Here is a 20,802-nt window from a genome sequence, read left to right on the forward strand (position 1 = left end):
TCTCCTGGCACTCACGCATCCTCCGCAGGTCAGCGGGATCCTCTACCGCGAGGAGCACGTCATCGGCGTAAGCCGAGAGGACGACCTCCACGCCCGGCCCTTGCAGAGCCAGTCCCGTCAACGTCGTCCGCAAGAGACGCAGGAAAGGCTCCACGCAAACGGCGTATAACTGGCCGGACATGGGGCATCCCTGGCGCACCCCTCTCCTAAAGCGAAGGGGCGCCGTCAAGGACCCGTTAACCTTAATCAGACACTCCGCGGCGGCGTACAAAAGTCGGATCCGGGCGACGAAATGCGTCCCAAACCCGAAAGCACGCAGAGTTCCGAGCAGATAGTCGTGATCCACCCTGTCGAACGCCTTCTCTTGGTCGAGGGATAGGAAGGCGACCGACAGACCAGCCTCCTGGGAACAATGGATGAGGTCCCGGACCAGATGGATGTTATCGTGGATTGTCCGGCCCGGGACCGTGTATGACTGGTCGGGGTGGATCATGTGGTCCAGCACGGCACCAAGGCGAGCAGACATCGCCCTGGCGAAGATTTTGTAGTCCGTGCTGAGGAGGGAGACCGGGCGCCAGTTCTTAAGGAGGCGGAGATCGCCCTTCTTAGGCAGCAGGACGATGACTGCCCTGCGCCAAGAGAGGGGCATCTCCCCGGTCGCCAGACTTTCCCCCAGGACCCGCGCGTAGTCGCTCCCCAGGACGTCCCAGAACGCCCTGTGGAACTCCACGGTCAGCCCGTCCAGCCCCGGGGATTTTCCCCTCGAGAGCCGGGCGAGGGCACCGGTCAGCTCCGCCAGGCTTAGCGGAGCTTCCAGATTTTCGGCGCCCTCCGGGCTGACCTTCGGCAGGTCCTCCCACAAAACTCTACGCGCTTCCTCGCTGGACGGATCCGGAGAGAACAGAGCCCCGTAATATTCACGGACCCTGTTGTTGACGCCCTCCGGATCCGAGACGAGAGAGCCGTCGTCGGCCAGCAGCGTCAAGAGCTGCTTACGGACACTCTGCCTTTTTTCCAGCGAGTAGAAGAAGGGGGAGCCGCGGTCCAGATCCCGCAGGAACCGGATCCGCGACCTCACGAACGCGCCTCGGGACCCGACGAGCTGCAGGTCCTTCAGCGCGGCCTTCTTCGCTTCGTACACCGTCCGCAGGGCCGGGTCCTGGACGTCTTGACCGAGACGGGCTTCCAGGTCGAGCACCTCTTTTTCTAGGCGCCCGACTCTGGCCGCCCGCCTCTTGGTCGACCCCCTCGCGTACTCTTGACAGAAGACGCGGATGTGAGCCTTGCCCACGTCCCACCATAGCCTCAAGGAGGGGAAGCCCCCCTGCTTCCTTCTCCAGTCGGGCCAGAATCGACGGAACGTCCTCCAGCAGCCGGTTGTTAAAGTGCCAGTACGCGGACCCCGTCCTCGCGCGGAGCGAAGCGAGCTCCGCCCACACCAGGTGGTGGTCCGAACACGGCACCGGCCGCATGGAGGCCGCCGGGACGCAGGAAACGTACGCCCGAGACACGTAAAGGCGGTCGACTCTAGACCATCCAACTCCAGGCCTCACCCAAGTAAAGGCGCTGGAGTCGGGGTGGAGATTTCGCCAGACGTCCACCAAGTCGAAGGACCCGACCAGGTCCCTCAACTTCTCCATCGCCGTCATGCACTGCGGGGCACCGGAGCGGTCCCTCGCCTCGAGGGTGCAGTTAAAATCCCCCCCGAGGACAATGCAGTCGCCGACGTCGACGGAGCCAAGAAGAGCGGACACCTCTTCAAAGAAGCGCGTTTGCTGCGGGCCGGGATGAGGGGCGTACACGTTCACGAGATGGAGCGGCACGTCCCCCAGGCGAACCGTTACGTGCAGCAAGCGGCCTGGCACGGGCTCCTCGACCCCCAAGATCTCCGGCTGAAAATGCGGGCCCAGCAAGATGGCCACCCCACTAGAAATGGCAGTGAGGTGGCTCATGCGGACCTCTCCTTGCCATTCCAGGAGCCACGTGGCTTCGTCTCCCGGAATGGTGTGGGTTTCTTGCAGGAAGCACACCGCATATTTCCCCTCCCGCAGGAGCGAAAAATTGTCAAATCTACGGCGTGCCCCTCTGCCGCCGTTGATGTTGAGGCTGGCTATGGTTATCTTCATGGCAAAAGCATAGTGCAACCTCTACCTTAACCTATTGTGGGGGAGGGAGCGGAGTCTTTTGTTGAACTCCGCTCCCTCCGCAGCCCAGCGAGGAGTCCCTCGAGCTCGCGCAGCTCAAGGTGTTGCGCCTTTGTCAAGGGCCCGCCCGCGGCCAAGGTTTTGACGGCGGCGCGGACGGACGCCTTGATCAGCTCTGGCTCGGACCATTTTTCCAGGGCCAGTCGGGCTTGGTTGCAGCGACCCCGGCTCTGGGCCAAAAAGTCCCGGAGTTCCTTTGCAGGAATGAGGATGGTCTCGGCGGCGGCCGCGAGCAGATCCACCGCCTCGCTGGCGGTGGTCTCTAGGTCTTCACCCGCGTCCCCCACCGAGTCCCCGTCCTCCTCCGGGAGGTGGCCGCCAGCAGCCAGCCCATCGACCGCACAAGGTACGGCAAATGAACCGGCCGCTCCAACCGGCCCTGGCACTGCCCCGATCCCACCCCCAGGATCGTCGGCAGAGGAGTCCCCACTGGGCTCTTTTAAAAATGGTGCTGGGTCGGGAAATGACAGCGGAAGGGGTTCCCCCCCCGCCCCAGGAACCGGAGAACAAGGAGAGACCCGGCCATAGGAAATCCCCAGGCTCTCCAAGTGCTCCAGCTCCACAGCAAGAGGCGAGGGTGGGTGTTCCTCCCCCTCCCCGCTGCCACCCCCCGGCCCAGCATTTACAGTGTCATATTTAATAGTTTGTGTTTCTGCCGGGTCGAGCGACTCCCGGGGGAAGTTGGGTATTGGCTGGGCGGGCTCAGGTTCGGCCTTTTCGGCCTCGCCCGCCTCAGTCCCCGGGACGCCCGGCCCGGCGGCTACGCATTCCTCCGCGGTCCCCACGCCCCCCACGACAGGCAGATCTTCCACTCCATCCCCGGGAGGCAGAGGCTGGGCAGCCTCAACTGTTTCACCCTCCCCGGGGACAGACTCCTCCCGCCTACGGCGCTGCTTGGGGGCGCTGGTTGGGGACGCGGGACACGCGGCGGGCACCAACTCCTCCACGGAGGGATGTTGTTCCCCCTCCGTCTCATCGGAGCCGTGCCTCCTTTTGTTCCTGGGGGCGCGCGGAGGCAGGGAGACCCCCATGTCTGCCGAGGCCTCCCGCTCCGCCCCCCCCTTTTTCTTTTCTTGCCCGCGCCTGGGCCCCTCTGTGGTGTTATTCAAGGGCCCGGGCACGGGCTCGGGGCACCCCGCGCTCGCCGGTGACTGGGTTGGGCTGAGCGCGGTGGTCAAACTTTCCGGCGCACCGAGGGGACCCGCCTCTAGATGTTTCTCCTTCTTCCGCGCCTTCTTTCCGCTCGGACGCTCTCCCTCCCCCCCGCCGGAGGCCCTGAAAACAAAGGCCTCCGACGATGCCCGCGCACCCATGGCTCCCGGCACGCGGACGCAACTAGGGGGAGGGGTGGCGGCGGCGCCAGCCTTGGCCGCCTTCGGTGGTTTGGCGGCCTTGGAAGCGGGGCAGTTCTTGCGAACGTGCCCCACCTCCCTGCAGGCATGGCACCGCACGCCGTCCGACGTCCAGAAGACGCGGTAGGCAGTCCCCTCGTGCACCACATTAAAGTTCCCCTCCGTCATCTCCTCCCGCGCCAGCCGGACAAAGAGCTGGCGGCGGAAGGAGAACACGTGGCGCAGGCTGCTCTCCCTGAGGCCGAGCGGTATGGGGTTGATCCCCGACCTTACCTCCCCCAGTTGGTGTAGGTGAGGGAGGAGGAGCTCAGCGGGAACAAAGGGCGGGACGTTTGAAATGATGACCCTCTGCGCGGTGGCCTCGAGAGGGTCCACCGGCAGGAACGTCCCGCCCACCGTGAGCCCCTTTTCAAGGGCCAGGGACACCGCCCGCTCCGACCCCAGGAAGAACACGGCCTTCCCAGACATCTTGGAGGCTGCGACAATGGCCGAGGGGCCGACTACCCCAGCCATCGCCCGCACGCACTCCTCGATGGTCATTGTGGGGTGAGTGTAGCTCTTGACCCCGTGTTTTTTAGTAATTAATCTAAATGGTGGCAGGGCAGCGGGTGGCGCAGGAGGTGCCGTGGATGTGGACACCGCCTGCGCATACGTCCTTGCTGGCCCTGCCACCGGCGTGGATGGGGATGGGGTATGCGAACTATGTGGCCTGCCCAGTGGAGCTGATCAAGTGTGGTTGGTGCTTCAATGCTGGGGATGTTGGCCTCGTTGAGGATGCTAACATTGGTGCATCTGTCCTTCAAGAGGATTTGTAAGATCTTGCGGAGAAATCGTTGGTGGCATTTCTTGAGGTTTCTACTGTACATGGTCCATGTTTCTGAGCCATACGGGAGGGCAGCTATTACTACAGCCCTCTAGACCATGAGCTTGGTGACAATTTTGAGGGCCTGGTCTTCAAACACTCTTTTCCTCAGGCGGCCGAAGGATGCACTGGTGCACTGGAGGCGGTGTTGGATCTTGCCATCAATGCCTGCTCTTGTTGATAGGAGACCCCTGAGATAAGGGAAGTGGTCCACGTTGTCAAGGGCCCGCCATGGGTCTTGATGACTGGGGGGCAATGCTGTGCGGCGAGGACAGATTGGTGGAGGACCTTTGTCTCACTGATGTTTAGCATAAGGCCCATGCTTTCGTACACCTCAATAAATACGTCGACGATGTCCTGGAGTTCAGCCTCTGTGTGTGCACAGGCGCAGGCGTTGTCCGCGAATTGTAGCTCGACGACAGAGGTTGGGGTCAATCAGCCTGATTTTATTGAATGGTGTAATAAAGGGGCTCATGACCTGCTGCTGCTCCTATTTATTATTGATAGAAGGTTCAAGAACCAGAGGACAGAGATTTCAGGTGATTGGCAGAGGAACCAAAGGCGACAGGAAGGAAAACCTTTTTACGCAGCCAGTGATTCAGATCTGGAATTCACTGCCTGAAAGGGTGGTGGAGACAAATTCAATCGCTGCTTTCAAAAGGGAATTGGATATGTACCTGAAGAAAAAATAACTGCTATGGAGGAAGGGCAGGGGAGTGGGACTAGCTGAAGTGCTCTTGCAGAGAGCCGGCATGGGCTGATTGGCCGAATGACTTCTTTCTGTGCTGTAATCATTCTATTTTAATATAATTGACCACACAACCAAAAAAAATGTGATTCATTGATCTACACTCAGCCCCTGAAATTCCACCTCCTTTTGTCTCTTGGTGTCCCAGCGTAACTGTGGTGGGAAACTGGCAGAGCCCCTGAGGAAATGGTGTACATGGACATTTTCAAACAGCTTTCTCTGTTTCTCTGAGGGTTCCATTCATCTTCTACCACAGTTATGGAAGGAGACCAGTAGAACCTCTGGAATTCTAGGGCCAGATATGAATCCAGCAATAAAGGTTTCCAGTCAGGCACGAAGGGCTAAATAGCCACTGCTGTTTTTATGTTCCTGAGGATATTCCAGTGCCCTGAGGTGCTTACCACACCCCATTTTACAGTTCACCTTTCCCTTCCCTATACCTCCTTCATTATTCTTTTCAACCATACCATTCTGCACTTTGGACAATGGAATTCACATTGTTGTAAATTCAACAATTAGACAGCTATCACAGTCCTTCCCTTTTGTTCTTTCCTCCCCTCCTTTCCTCCCCTCCTTTCATTCCCTCCTTTCCCTGCCTCTGCACTTGCTTAAAACCTTGTTGCAGTGCAAACTTTTTCCAGTTTTGCAAAAGGTCATCGACTTGAAATGTTTCTCTTTCCACAGAGGCTGCCTGACCTGCTGAGTATCTGCAGCACATTCTGTTTTTATAACAGTCATAAGTTATCCACCGATCTGCACCACAAATCCTTGGAAAATACTCTCCACATAACATCGAAATCTGCATGTTCTATCATCCCAAAACTCGAAGGGAATTATCTGATGGAAACAAATATTGATCTAACTTAGGGTCTATTATAATTTAACATAAGAAAAATTGTTTTTCAGTCATGCATGAAAGGTAGGTTATTATGTTAAGTATATTCTTGACATATTTGTTTTAAACATTTACATATTTCTTTTCAGAATATAAAATACCAAGATTTAGCCCATGAAATGAAATTGAAATTAATAAGTAGATAATTAACAGTCTGCTCATTTGGGTAAATTCAGGATAGAATATTGAAGTCAATAGCATTGAAGCACCATTTACAATGGCTTTTGGAACTTCTTTTAATATTAAAAAGAGGAAAAGGTTCCAAATTATTGTTTTGTTAATCCAAATAAACGTTGACAGTGTTAATGATTTTAAGTATCTGCTATGGTAGTTATATTGAAAAAAGTGCATGGCTTCCAGAACATTGCTAAAAGTAATGAATCTCAGTCTGCCTAATAAGAACATAATATGAGAACATAAGAAATAGGAGCAGAAGTAGGCCACTTTAGCCCCTCGAGCCTTCTCCACCATTTAATACGATCATGGCTGATCTGATCATGGACTCAGCTCCACTTCCCTGCCCGTTCCCCATAGCCCCTTATTCCCTTATCGTTTAAGAAACTGTCTATTTCTGTCTTAAATTTATTCAATGTACCAGCTTCCACATCTCACTGAGGTAGCAAATTCCACAGATTTATAATCCTCTGAGAGAAGAAATTTCTCCTCATCTCAGTTTTAAATGGGCGGCCCCTTATTCTATTATGCCCTCGAGTTCTAGTCTCCCCCATCAGTGGAAACATCTTCTCTGCATCCACCTTGTCTGAGCCTGACCTCAATTACACGTCCCTGCCCACTCCCCATAACCCTTGATCTGTCCAGCATTACAAGCTAATCATCTAAGCTATGCATCAATATGAGCTACATTTTCACAACAAATAATCCTCTTTCCATTTCATGATGTAATTCGACACAGCACATTAGTAAACTATACTCTCTAATCCGCTTCAACACAAGAGCAGAGCTTGGCTAAAACTAATACCTCTGGTCCTCACAAACTATAGCCCAACTATATTTTCTTCTTTTCATGGATTAACTTTTTAACATTTCATTAACATCATGAATGAAGAGCCACAGAGAGACTGCTGGGTTAGAATAGCACTTATAAAAATACAATTGTGACACCAAGTGACCTAGCAGCTTAGGATCACCAAAATGGAGAAAAATAGACATAAGGGCATAAGAAATAGGAGCAGGAGTAGGCCATATGGCCCATAAGGCTGCTCCGCCATTTAATACGATCATGGCTGATCTGATCATGGACTCAGGTCCACTTCCCTGCCGGCTCCCCATAATCCCTTATCCCCTTATCATTTAAGAAACTGTCTTATTTAAATTTGTGTCTTAAATTTATACCGTGTCCCAGTTTCCACAGCTCTCTGAGGCAGCAAATTTCACAGCTTTACAACCCTGTGGGAGAAGAAATTTCTCCTCATGTCAGTTTTAAATGGGCAGCCACTGAATCTAAGATTATCCCTCTAGTTCTAGTCTCCCCTATCAGTGGAAACATCCTCTCTGCATCTACCTTGTCAAGCCTCCTCATAATCTTATACGTTTCATAGAAACGTAGAAACATAGAAAATAGGTGCAGGAGTAGGCCATTCAGCCCTTCTAGCCTGCACCGCCATTCAATGAGTTCATGGCTGAACATGCAACTTCAGTACCCCCTTCCTGCTTTCTCGCCATACCCCTTGATCCCCCGAGTAGTAAGGACTTCATCTAACTCCCTTTTGAATATATTTAGTGAATTGGCCTCAACAACTTTCTGTGGTAGAGAATTCCACAGGTTCACCACTCTCTGGGTGAAGAAGTTTCTCCTCATCTCGGTCCTAAATGGCTTACCCCTTATCCTTAGACTGTGACCCCTGGTTCTGGACTTCCCCAACATTGGGAACATTCTTCCTGCATCTAACCTGTCCAAACATGTCAGAATTTTAAACGTTTCTATGAGGTCCACTCTCATTCTTCTGAACTCCAGTGAATACAAGCACAGTTGATCCAGTCTTTCTTGATAGGTCAGTCCTGCCATCCGGGGAATCAGTCTGGAAAATCTTTGCTGCACTCCCTCAATAGCAAGAATGTCCTTCCTCAAGTTAGGAGACCAAAACTGTACACAATACTCCAGGTATGGCCTCACCAAGGCCCTGTACAACTGTAGCAACACCTCCCTGTCCCTGTACTCAAATCCCCTCGCTATGAAGGCCAACATGCCATTTGCTTTCTTAACCGCCTGCTGTACCTGCATGCCAACCTTCAATGACTGATGTACCATGACACCCAGGTCTCTTTGCACCTCCCCTTTTCCTAATCTGTCACCATTCAGATAATAGTCTGTCTCTCTGTTTTTACCACCAAAGTGGATAACCTCACATTTATCCACATTATACTTCATCTGCCATGCATTTGCCCACTCACCTAACCTATCCAAGTCATTCTGCAACCTCATAGCATCCTCCTCACAGCTCAGACTGCCACCCAACTTAGTGTCATCCGCAAATTTGGAGATTCTACATTTAATCTCCTCGTCTAAATCATTAATGTACAATGTACACAGCTGGGGCCCCAGCACAGAACCTTGCGGTACCCCACTAGTCACTGCCTGCCATTCTGAAAAGTACCCATTTACTCCTACTCTTTGCTTCCTGTCTGACAACCAGTTCTCAATCCACATCAGCACACTACCCCCAATCCCATGTGCTTTAACTTTGCACATTAATCTCTTGTGTGGGACCTTGTCGAAAGCCTTCTGAAAGTCCAAATATACCACATCAACTGGTTCTCCCTTGTCCACTTTACTGGAAACATCCTCAAAAAATTCCAGAAGGTTTGTCAAGCATGATTTCCCTTTCACAAATCCATGCTGACTTGGACCTATCATGTCACCATTTTCCAAATGCACTGCTATGACATCCTTAATAATTGATTCCATCATTTTATCCACTACTGAGGTCAGGCTGACCGGTCTATAATTCCCTGTTTTCTCTCTCCCTCCTTTTTTAAAAAGTGGGGTTACATTGGCTACCCTCCACTCGATAAGAACTGATCCAGAGTCAATGGAATGTTGGAAAATGACTGTCAATGCATCCACTATTTCCAAGGCCACCTCCTTAAGTACTCTGGGATGCAGTCCATCATGCCTTGGGGATTTATCAGCCTTCAATCCCATCAATTTCCCCAACACAATTTCCCGACTAATAAAGATTTCCCTCAGTTCCTCCTCCTTACTAGACTCTCTGACCCCTTTTATATCCGGAAGGTTGTTGGTGTCCTCCTTAGTGAATACCGAACCAAAGTACTGCCATTTCTTTGTTCCCCATTATGACTTCCCCTGATTCTGACTGCAGGGGACCTATGTTTGTCTTTACTAACCTTTTTCTCTTTACATACCTATAGAAACTTTTGCAATCCGCCTTAATGTTCCCTGCAAGATTCTTCTCGTACTCCATTTTCCCTGCCCTAATCAAACCCTTTGTCCTCCTCTGCTGAGTTCTAAATTTCTCCCAGTCCCCGGGTTCACTGCTATTTCTGGTCAATTTGTATGCCACTTCCTTGGCTTTAATACTATCCCTGATTTCCCTAGATAGCCACGGTTGAGCCACCTTCCCTTTTTTATTTTTACGCCAGACAGGAATGTACAATTGTTGTCGTTCATCCATGCGGTCTCTAAGTGTCTGCCATTATCCATCCACAGTCAACCCCTTAAGAATCATTCGCCAATCTATCCTAGCCAATTCACACCTCATACCTTCAAAGTTACCCTTCTTTAAGTTCTGGACCATGGTCTCTGAATTAACTGTTTCATTCTCCATTCTAATGCAGAATTACACCATATTATGGTCACTCTTCCCCAAGGGGCCTCGACAATGAGATTGCTAATTAATCCTCTCTCATTACACAACACCCAGTCTAAGATGGCCTCCCCCCTAGTTGTTTCCTCGACATATTGGTCTAGAAAACCATCCCTTATGCACTCCAGGAAATCCTCCTCCACCGTATTGCTTCCAGTTTGGCTCGCCCAATCTATGTGCATATTAAAGTCACCCATTATAACTGCTTCACCTTTATTGCATGCACCCCTAATTTCCTGTTTGATACCCTCCCCAACATCACTACTACTGTTTCGATAAGATTGTTATGTGTGTATATAGACCTGAGCCAAATGTAAGACTTACATAAGAACATAAGAATTAGGAACAGGTGTAGGCCATCTAGCCCCTCGAGCCTGCTCCGCCACTCAACAAGATCATGGCTGATCTGGCCGTGGACTCAGCTCCACTTACCCGCCCACTCCACATAACCCTTAATTCCCTTATTGGTTAAAAATCGATCTGTCTGTGATTTGAATACATTCAATGAGCTAGCCTCAACTGATTCCCTGGCAGAGAATTCCACAGATTCACAACCCTCTGGGAGAAGAAATTCCTTCTCAACTCGGTTTTAAATTGGCTCCCCCATATTTTGAGGCTGTGCCCCCAGTTCTAGTCTCCCCGACCAGTGGAAACAACCTCTCTGCCTCTATCTTGTCTATCCCTTTCATTATTTTAAATGTTTCGATAAGATCACTCCTCATCCTTCTGAACTCCAACGAGTAAAGACCCAGTCTACTCAATCTATCATCATAAGGTAACCCCCTCATCTCCGGAATCAGCCTAGTGAATCGTCTCTGTACCCCCTCCAAAGCTAGTATATCCTTCCTTAAGTAAGGTGACCAAAACTGCATGCAGTGCTCCAGGTGCGGCCTCACCAATACCCTGTACAGATGCAGCAGGACCTCCCTGCTTTTGTACTCCATTCCTCTCGCAATGAAGGCCAACATTCCATTCGCCTTCCTGATTACCTGCTGCACCTGCAAACTAACTTTTTGGGATTCATGCACAAGGACCCCCAGGTCCCTCTGCACTGCAGCATGTTGTTATTTCTTCCCATTCAAATAATATTCCCTTTTACTGTTTTTTTTTCCAAGGTGGATGACCTCACATTTTCCGACATTGTATTCCATCTGCCAAACCTTTGCCCATTCGCTTAACCTATCCAAATCTCCTTGCAGCCTCTCTGTGTCCTCTACACAACCCGCTTTCCCTCTAATCTTTGTGTCATCTGCAAATTTTGTTACACTACACTCTGTCCCCTCTTCCAGGTCATCTATATATTGTGTAAACAGTTGTGGTCCCAGCACCGATCCCTGTGGCACACCACTAACCACCGATTTCCAACTCGAAAAGGACCCATTTATCCCGACTCTCTGATTTCTGTTAGCCAGCCAATTCTCGATCCATGCTAATGCATTTCCTCTGACTCCGCGTACCTTTATCTTCTGAAGTAACCTTTTGTGTGGCACCTTATCGAATGCTTTTTGGAAATCTAAATACACCACATCCATCGGTACACCTCTCTCCACCATGCTCGTTATATCCTCAAAGAATTCCAGTAAATTAGTTAAACATGATTTCCCCTTCATGAATCCATGCTGCGTTTGCTTGATTGCACTATTCCAATCTAGATGTCCCGCTATTTCTTCCTTAATAATAGTTTCAAGCATTTCCCCCACTACAGATGTTAAACTAACCGGCCTATAGTTACCTGCCTTTTGTCTGCCCCCTTTTTTAAACAGAGGCGTTACATTAGCTGCTTTCCAATCCGCTGGTACCTCTCCAGAATCCAGAGAATTTTGGTAGATTATAACGAAAGCATCTGCTATAACTTCCGCCATCTCTTTTAATACCATGGGATGCATTTCATCAGAACCAGGGGACTTATCTACATTGAGTCCCATTAGCCTGTCCAGCACTACCGCCCTAGTGATAGTGATTGTCTCAAGGTCCTCCCTTCCCACATTCCCATGACCAGCAATTTTTGGCATGGTTTTTGTGTCTTCCACTGTGAAGATCGAAGCAAAATAATTGTTTAAGGTCTCACATTTCCCATTATTAAATCCCCCTTCTCATCTTCTAAGGGACCAACATTTACTTTAGTCACTCATTTCCGTTTTATATATCGGTAAAATCTTTTACTATCTGTTTTTGTGTTTTGCGCAAGTTTACTTTCGTCATCTATCTTTCCTTTCTTTATTGCTTTCTTAGTCATTCTTTGCTGTCGTTTAAAATTTTCCCAATCTTCTAGTTTCCCACTAACCTTGGCCACCTTATATGCATTGGTTTTTAGTTTGATACTCTCCTTTATTTCCTTGTTTATCCACGGCTGGTTATCCCTTCTCTTGCCGCCCTTCTTTTTCATTGGAATATATTTTTGTTGTGCACTATGAAAGAGCTCCTTAAAAGTCCTCCACTGTTCCTCAATTGTGCCACCGTTTAGTCTGTGTTTCCAGTCTACTTTAGCCAACTCTGTCCTCATCCCACTGTAGTCCCCTTTGTTTAAGCATAGTATGCTCGTTTGAGACACTACTTCCTCACCCTCAATCTGTATTACAAATTCAACCATACTGTGATCACTCATTCCGAGACGATCTTTTACTAGGAGATCATTTATTATTCCTGTCTCATTGCACAGGACCAGATCTAAGATAGCTTGCTCCCTTGTAGGTTCTGTAACATACTGTTCTAAGAAACAATCCTGTATGCATTCTATGAATTCCTCCTCATGGCTACCCCGTGCGATTTGATTTGACCAATCAATATGTAGGTTAAAATCCCCCAATGATTACTGCCGTTCCTTTTTCACATGCCTCCATTATTCCCTTGATTATTGCCCGTCGCACCGTGAAATTATTTGGGGCCTATAAACTACGCCACCAGTGACTTTTTCCCCTTAACTAATCTCCACCCACAATGATTCAACATTTTGATCATTAGAGCCAATATCGTCTCTCATAACTGCCCTGATATCATCCTTTATTAACAGAGCTACCCCACCTCCTTTCCCTTCTTGTCTATCTTTCCGAATTGTCAGATACTCCTGTATGTTTAATTCCCAGTCTTGGCCACCCTGCAACCACGTTTCTGTAATGGCCACCAAATCATACCCATTTGTAATGATTTGTGCCATCAACTCATTTACTTTGTTTCGAATGCTGCGTGCGTTTAGGTAAAGTGTTTTAATATTAGTTTTTAAACCATGATTTTTAGTTTTGACCCCTCCTGCAGCCCCTTTATATTCATACATATTGTCCCTTCCTATCACCTTGTGGTTTACACTTACCCCAGTGCTACTCTGCTCTGTTGCCTCCTGCCTTTAGCATCCTTTCTTGGGGTTCTGTTAATCTGAGCTCTCACCCACTCTAACTAGCTCAGAGCCCTCTCCTGGGTTCCCATCCCCCTGCCAAGCTAGTTTAAAGCCCTCCCAACCATACTATGAAAACCACTCACAAGAACATTGGTCCCATCTTTGTTGAGGTGTAACCTGTCCGACTTGTACAGGTCCCACCTACCCCAGAAGCGGTCCCAATTGTTCAGGAAACTAAAGCCCTCCCTCCTACACCAATGCCCCAGCCACGTATTTATCTGACTAGCCTTCCTATTTCTACCCTCACTAGTACATGTCACTGGTAGTAATCCCGAGATTACCACCTTTGAGGTCCTGGCTTTCAATCTTACTCCTAGCTCCCTAAACTCAGCTTTCAGGCCCTCACCCCCCTTTCTACCTATGTCGTTAGTACCAATGTGGACCACAACCACTGGCTGTTCCCCTTCCCTCCCCAGAATGCCCTGCAGTCGCTCAGTGACATCATTGACCCTTGCACCAGAGAGGCAACACACCATCCTGATGTCACTTTTGCTGCTGCAGAAGTGCCTATCTGCTCCCCTAACTATTGAATCTCCGATCACTATAGCCCTTCCTGTCTTCTTCCTCCCCCCCTGTGCAGCTGAACCACCCATGGTGCTGTGGACTTGGCCCTGGCTGCACTCCTCAGAGGCATCACCGCCCTCGCCAGTAGTCAGAATAGAGTACCGGTTGGAGAGCGAGATAGCCTCAGGGGACTCCTGCACTACCTGCCTCGCCATACTCTTGTGTGCGACGGTCACCCATTCCCGATCCTCCTGTATCCTTTTAATCTGTGGGGTGACCAACGCCTGAAACGAGCTATCCATGTACCTCTCATTCTCTCGGATGCTCCTCAGTGCCTCCAGTCCTCGCTCAAGTACCGAGACTCGGCGCTCGAGTTGGAGGAGCTGGAGACACTTCCTGCACATGTGGTCATCCCAGTTGCGGGAAGCATCCAGGAATTCTCACATGGCACAGGTGTTGCATTCCGTTTGAATGAGCTGCCCTGCCATCCCACTAGTTACCCTTAAATTACCCAGCAAAAACACTGACTCCCACTACACACACTAAACAGCTATTTCGTAATTTATCCTCTTATCTATTAGAACACAAAATCAAAGAGATATACTCACCAGCCGATCAGCCAACCACTTACCAGCTTGGCTGTGACGTCACTTTTTGATTTCTTGTCCCTCCTCCCCTCACTGCTCGCTCACCAACTGCCGCTGGGCTTTGTAGGCCGCTGCTCCTCCCCGCACTCTGACGTCACCTCCTGATTTCTCACCCCTCTATCTTTGTCTGCAGCTGGTTGGGCTGGTCTCTGGGCCTCCATCTCCGACTCTCGCACTCCTTATCAGCTGCTCTTGTGTCAGCACTGGTAGGAAAAACAAGACAAAACAGCACTTGCCACCCCCACTTGCCCAAACTCACTGACTTACCAAACTCACAAATGCCACTCTATGCTGCTGCACTCCGTGCTCTGCACGAGCTGCCTCTTTTTAAACTGTATCTAGGTGAGATGACTCACTACTGGTCAGTCGTTTACAGAACTGGTTTTAACTAGCTGCTAATTGCCTCCTACTGGAGAGTTACCTTGTTTTTCTCTGCCTAAACCTGAAAGAATCCCAACTATTGAACTTTTCCCCTTTAAATTAAACTGCTACTTACTTAGGAGCTACTGGCAATTGCCACTAACAATTTACTCCAGCCTCCAAATGGTTTAAAGAGAATAACCCTTCAAACTCACCCACTTACCAACCTCACAAATGCCACTCTATGCTGCTGCACTCCGTGCTCTGCACGAGCTGCCACTAGGGAGCACACCTATGGAAGACCTAAGGGTCACCTGTGCACCCTGGGGCAACAGGTATAAAAGGTGATTCACCAGGTGCTTCCTGACTCTGTAGTCTGAATAAAGAGACCAAGGTCACAACAGTTTGAGCTTGCGATATAGTCCTGTGAATTTATTCTGAACATAACAAATTGCCGACGAGTGACGGATCAAGAACTTTCACGCAGTAATGGCTGCCATTGGTATTCTTGAGAGATTTGTTGAGGGGGATGATTGGGAAGCCTTTGTGGAGCACCTCGACCAGTACTTTGTGGCCAACGAATTGGACAGGGCTGAGACGGCGACCAAGCACAGGGCGATTCTCCTCACCGTATATGGCCTCCTTAAAAATTTGCTGGTACCGGTCAAAATAACGGTCAAATCTTACGCAGAGCTGTGTAGACTGGCTAAGGAACATCTCAAGCCAAAGGAGAGCATCCTGATGACCAGGTACCACTTTTACACGCACCGTCGCTCTGAGGGCCAGAATGTGGTTAGTTTTGTCGACGACCTAAGATGCCTTGCGGGGCAGTGTGACTTTGCAGCATCCTTGGAGGAAATGTTCCAGGACTTTTTTGTACTTGGAATTGACCACGAGGTCATCCTTCGCAAACTGCTGTCTGCCGAATGCCTAGATCACGATAGCCCAAGCCTTCATATCCACGAGTGATAACGCAAAACAGATATATTCACAGAATCGAAGCTCACCGGCAAGCACCGTGCACAAAATAATGTTTGCAGCAGGCAGAACGGCACAGGGCCGGGCCCACCCGATTACAGAGGCCAGACCTAGGCCTCGAGTGACTCAGAGTCCACCGTGGGGCTTGAATGCCTATCCTTTAGCACCATGTTGGCGCTGCGGAGGCAGCCATAGAGCCCATCAATGTAGATTCAAGCCCCTATGTGTGCAAGGGCTGTGGAATAATGGGGCACCTCCAGCGAATGTGCAAATGATCTCTGACTCACTACGTGGCAGAGTCAGGAGAGGAAGACCGATCCAGCGAAGATCACGATGAACGAGCAGGAGAGGCAACTGAACCTGAGGATGAAGAGGAAGTATATGGGATGCACACCTTCACAACCAAAAGCCTTCCGATAATGTTAAAAGTTGAACTGAACGGCACTCCAGTCTCCATGGAACTAGATACGGGCAAGAGTCAATCAGTTATGAGCCAGAAAGCATTCGAGAGGCTGTGGGCCGACGAAGCACAGCGACTCGAGCCGGTCACAATTCAGGCAAAGCTGCTCACCTATATCAATACCAGTTATTGGTAGTGCGGAAATAAGAGTATTCCATGAGGGAGCAGTGCACGATTTACCACTGTGGATTGTTTCAGGTGATGGGCCAACGCTGTTTGGCAGGAGGTGGATGGGGAAGATTCGATGGACCTTCTCCGGCGAACGAGGCCTCCCTTTCTCAAAGACGGAGCAACTCCCCACTTCCAGCTGAACCAGGCATCGAAGTGCAGATCCATTTGCAGATCCTCGAGGCACAGGCCACTCATCACAACCACAAGGAGGTAAAGCTCAACCGAGCAGCGGTACAGGCATGATAGCCACCACCTGAAGCCGACGTCCCTTTTGCGACGATGGAAGAGGTTCCAGGTCGACCATGCGGAGTGGGACACCGGCTGAAGCGATCTGAATGTGTCTTCCCGACGCCAGAGGCAAAATACCTGGGGAGGAAGATCACGGCAGTCAGCATCACGGACACGGACCAGAGGGCCTCCAGACCACGGGACGAGCAGGCATCTAGACCACGGGATGAAGGTGCGCCCAGACCACGGGACGAGAGAGTGTTCAGACCATGGAAGGTCGCCACAATGGAACGGAGGAATGTGTCACCCAGCAAGGAAGACGACTGGGTTTGGGGCGAAGGTAAAGGGGTGGCCGCGGTGAAGGCCAGGAACCCACTGTGCTCAAATAAATTGTGTGCACCATGTATCACTTGCGAGCGATCTTGATGTACCATTGTATGGGGTTGAGGGTACCTTGCATCAAGCCAAAGTCGTGGGCGAACACCAACCGGTCGTATATGTATCTGACAAAGTACCTGTAATAAGTCATGTGTTTTCACACGGGATCGGGTGTGTTGTACAGCAAGCCAAAGTAGCAGGCGAGCCCCAAATGATTGAACATGTTTCAAATAAGTTGAACAAAGCAGCAGCCTATGTTCACGTGGGTAAAGAGACGTACCAAAGAGTGTCCCAATACGTGTTCGAGTCAGACAAGCTGCTCATCCCACAAGCTTGGGAAAGCAGAGGCACCATTATCGATGCGTTGTTTCGAGAATGTCCAACACTGTCTGTGCACTGTAACATGATCTGCCACGGGCCAGGCACAGAGAGCAGCACTATGCTCTCAGTTGGCCACCATTGCCCACCCCCAGGGTAGAAACAGCGCAGCCTGCAGACCCACTCGCGGTCGTGGAAGTGCTAGAAAGCGAGGGGTCAACCGTAACGGTCCCCCAGCTTAAGACCTGAACCAGCCAGGATCCCACGTTACCGCCTGCCAAAGGTGAACTGCTAGACGGAATGTGGCAACCTAACCACCGCAGAGACGATAGACCCATCCCAACGTTGCAAAGCAAGTCAGGGCGGCTACGCACAGTCGGTGGTCCAGGGCCCCCTTGCTACGGCCCAAGGTCCATGGGGATCACGAGGCCTCCCACCACTACCGATAGTCTCAAGGCCATTGCGGCCATCCTGGGCTTGCCAGACCTCAGGTTCAGTGCCCAAATCACGAAACCTAGCACCACGCATGTCACGAGAAACTCCCCACATACCCGGCTATACTGCGTGCTACGCAATCACCAGACGGAATCATTCAGAACCGAACCTTCCGCATGCCATCAGCAGAGAATGCGCCATAGTTGCACGGCCCCTCCATGCGACATGAGAATAAGTGATGTAGACCATGTTCAGGGCCCCAGTTGGACTGCTAGCACCGCATTAGCCAAGGGGGGGAATGTTGTGTATGTGATGAAAATGGAGCGTTTAATTGTGAAACAATGTACCGGGCTAACGAGTAAAGCAGTTGGACAAGACCAAACTGCGAACTACAGATAACCACGAACCACTGTGAAAGGAGCTGGCACCCAGCGACCCACTAACACGATCAACTTCGCCATCAACCACGAGGATCAACCCACCACATCAGGATTTCAACCCAGACGATCGACCCGGGGACACGGGGCAGCAGATCACCTCAGCTTGCAAATAACTTGCACAATAAGACTTTGGAGGGGAGTGATGTTATGCATGTATGTAGATCTTACCATAATGTAAGACTTGCCACTAGGGGGCACACCTCTGGGAGACCTCTTTATCTCTGTCTCTATCTCTGTCTCTCTCTATTTCTCAATCCCTGTCTCTCTCTCTCTCTCTCTTGCTCTCTGTCTCTCTCTGGGGCAAGCAGGTATAAAAGGCGATTCATCACGCTGCTTCCTGACACTGGTGTTTGAACAAAGAGACAAAGACCACAATAGTTTGAGCTTGCGATATAGCCCTGTGAATTTATTCTGAACATAACAATGAACACCTCTCATTCTTCTGAATTCCAATGAGTAGAGGCCCAACCTACTCAACCTTTCCTAATAAGTCAACCCCCTCATCTCCAGAATCAACCAAGTGAACCTTCTCCGAACTGCCTCCCTTGCAAGTATATCTTTTCGTAAAGGTGGAAACCAAAACTGCACACAGTATTCCAGGTGTGGCCTCACCAATACCCTGTAGCTAGACTTCCCTGCTTTTACACTACATCCCCTTTGCAATAAAGGCCAAGATTCCATTGGCCTTCCTGATCATTTGCTGTACCTACATACTATCTTTTTGTGTTTCATGCACAAGTACCCCTAGGTCCTGCTGTACTGCAGCATTTTGCAATCTTTCTCCATTTAAATAATAACTTATTCTTTGATTTTTTTCTGCCAAAGTGCATGACCTCACACTTTCCAACATTATACTCCATCTGTCAAATTTTTTGCCCACTCATTTAGCCTGTCTATGTCCTTTCGCAGATTTTTTGTGTCCTCCTCACATATTGCTTTTCCTCCCATCTTTGTATCATCAGCAAACTTGGCTACGTTACACTCGGTCCCTTATTCCAAGTTGTTAATATAGATCCCTGCGGCATCCCACGAGTTACTGATTGCCAACCAGAGAATGAACCATTTATCCTGACTCTCTGCTTTCTGTTATTTAGCCAATCCTTTATTGATGCTAATATATTACACCCAACCCCATGAACTTTTATCTTGTGCAGTAACCTTTTATGTGGCACCTTGTCAAATGCCTTCCGGTAGTTTAAATGCTCCGTATCCACTGGCTCTCCTTTATCCACCCTGTTTGTTACATCCTCAAAGAATTCCTACAAATTTCTCAAATATGACTTCCCCTTCACCAATTAATGCTGACTCTGCCTGACCAAATTTTGCTTTTCCAAATGTCCTGTTACTGATTCTTTAATAACGGACTCCAACATCTTCCCAACCACAGATGTTAGACTAACTGGTCTATAGTTTCCTGCTTTTTGTCTGCCTTCTTTTTTAAATAGGGGTGTTACATTTGCAGTTTTGCAATCTGCTGGGACCTCCCCAGAATCCATGAAATTTTGGAAAATTACAACCAATGCATCCACAATCCCGGCCATTACTTATCTTAAGATCCTAGGATGCAAGCCATCAGGTCCAGGGGATTTTTCTGCCTTTAGTCCCATTATCTTACTGAGTACCACCTCCTTTGTGATTGTGATTGTGTTAATTTCCCCCCCCCCCCATCCCCTATAGCTCCTTGACTATCCACTGTTGGAATATTGTTAGTGTCCTCTACCGTAAAGACTGATACAAAATATTTGTTCAGAGTTTCTGCCATCGCCATGTTCCCCATTACTAGTTCCCGGTCTCGTCCTCCAAGGGACCAACATTTACTTTAGCCACTCTTTTCTTTTTTATACACTTATCGCAACTCTTGCTATCTGTTTTTATATTTCGTGCTAGTTTACTTTCATAGTCTATCTTCCCTTTCTTAATCATTTTTTTAGTCACTCTTTGCTGGCTTTTAAAAGCATCCCAATCTTTTGACCTCCCACGAGCTTTGGCCACTTTGTATGTCCTTGTTTTTAATTGGATACTGTTATGTATGCAACCCTATGTAACCAGTATTGTACCGCCACCAGAGGGTGTACCTGTTGGAGTCCCAAGGGATCCCAGCATTCCTTGGGAACACTGTATATAAGCATGCTGTACCAGCGCTCTGGAGTTGGAATAAAGGAACTAAGGTCTCACTTACTCATGTCTACAGTACTCAGTTACATTATTTATTATGAACATAACAACTGGCGATGAAATAACGAACCATCACGCGAAAATGCAGAGAATGGCTGGCATCCTGGAGAAATTCTCAGAAGGGGACGATTGGGAGGCCTTCATGGAGCGACTCAACCAATACTTCGTGGCCAACGATCTGGAAGGGGATGAGAATGCTGCCAAATGAAGGGCGATCCTCCTCACCGTCTGCGAGGCAACTACCTATGGCCTCGTGAATAATCTTCTTGCTCCGCTGAAACCAACAACCAAATCGCATGAAGAACTGTGTACACTTCTCCGAGAGCACCTAAATCTGAAGGAGAGCGTTCTGATGGCAAGGTATCAATTTTACACATGTCAATGGTCTGAAGGCCAGGAAGTGGCGAGCTA

Source organism: Pristiophorus japonicus, chromosome 1 (genome assembly GCF_044704955.1).
Source record: "Pristiophorus japonicus isolate sPriJap1 chromosome 1, sPriJap1.hap1, whole genome shotgun sequence".
In the NCBI taxonomy this organism is placed as follows: Eukaryota; Metazoa; Chordata; class Chondrichthyes; family Pristiophoridae; genus Pristiophorus; species Pristiophorus japonicus.